Source organism: Salvelinus sp. IW2-2015, unplaced genomic scaffold (genome assembly GCF_002910315.2).
Source record: "Salvelinus sp. IW2-2015 unplaced genomic scaffold, ASM291031v2 Un_scaffold4053, whole genome shotgun sequence".
In the NCBI taxonomy this organism is placed as follows: Eukaryota; Metazoa; Chordata; class Actinopteri; order Salmoniformes; family Salmonidae; genus Salvelinus; species Salvelinus sp. IW2-2015.
Window position 1 is genome coordinate 25746 of NW_019945325.1, and position 1467 is coordinate 27212.

A 1467-nucleotide genomic window follows, 5' to 3' on the forward strand; every position below is an offset into this window, starting at 1 on the left:
AGACCTCCCCGGCCAAAACCAGACCAACGCTGGGCAATTGGGTGCCACCCTAATAGGACTCCAATCACGCGGATGTGATGCAAGCCTGGATGCTTGGTCTGAGAGCTGCTTTATTAGGTTAATACCAGGTTCACAAGGCAGTGTATAAAGATGACGTGAACGTTAATCATTCTCAATACTTTTTTTGATTGATTTCAACAAAAGCTGCAGGGCAAATTTAAAGTTCATTTATTTCGATATTTTAAAACCAAATGAAATGACAATGTCAGGAAAGAAAATCATACAAGCACAGAGAGTTGTTCTTAACAGGATCATTACAACTGTGATATGGAAAGTGGTTAAGATTCCTCWTTGTATCATTGTTTCAGGGCAGAATAATCAGTGAAATACAATATTTATCAACATAATAAAGAGCATTATGTAGTCTGTATCCGATGCTCTGATGAATGTATAAAAGCTGCTTCTCAGATTTGATTCTGCTCCATTGTAAACCCATCTGCAGTTCAGGTTGCTCTTCGATATTCCGGTGCTATTCAGTGTGTAGACGACATCACACCACGTGTTTGTCTGGACAGCAGTGACTCTAAAGACCTCATAGGACGGGATTAAAACCTCACTCTATTTGAGATAGGCAGAGTAATATGTCAGGTTGGCACCAAAACACGTGTTGATCTCAAAGCAGGACGTGTTGCCAAACATATGTAATTACTTATTTAAAGAACTGGATGCGAAGATTCCGAAACAGATCTCTTTGTTTAGAACATTTCGATCAAAATACACCTTGGTTCTACGGTAGGTGGTCCTACATGTTGTTTGACTTTGTTTGAGAATCTGAATGGCGTCAGTTAGATAGAAGTGCAGGGAATGGTACTGGAATGATGTTCCATACCCATAACTGCCTTGTCTAACTGCTTCGTTGAAGTCTATGTAGATGGACTCGGATGGAGGTTGGGGTTTGTTATTTGTGTACGAATACATAGCGATGGAATGCACTTTTTGCAGACCATCTTTTGGAWTGGATGCATGTTTCTCTGCTATGTCCCAGGCTCTTCTGAAGTTAGTGGTGGTGTTTTTCTCATGTGGGAGGTAGTAGCRATCCACCCTCTTAAAGGCTTCGTCTCTGCAGCCATCGTATTTGTCATCAATAGAATTTGGTGCCATGTCCAGCGGGAAAGTCGTCTCCTTCTGTAACAGTGACGTCTTAATTACTGTAGATACTCCTTATACAGACTTAATGGGTGACTGTGTACCGCCTTGATAAAATGGCTTCCAATCTCTTTGCTTTAAGGATACTCTAAAATTGTCAAATTGTAGTGTTTCAACTTTTAAAATATGGTTTAACCCTGCTCATCTCAAATGTGAATTTGTATGAACTTGTTAGAATGTAACATATTGTATTGCCTAGTTATGTTAACTCAACCTGATTTCCTGAATTGATAACTTATTTAATATACCCAGTTACCCAGC

General features: G+C 39.7%; 1 pseudogene; it reads right to left on the bottom strand.

Annotated features, from left to right (window-relative positions):
• Window positions 1-286: 286 nt before the first annotated feature.
• LOC112076805 (T-cell ecto-ADP-ribosyltransferase 2-like) lies at window positions 287-1168 on the bottom strand (annotated as a pseudogene).
• Window positions 1169-1467: the final 299 nt, after the last annotated feature.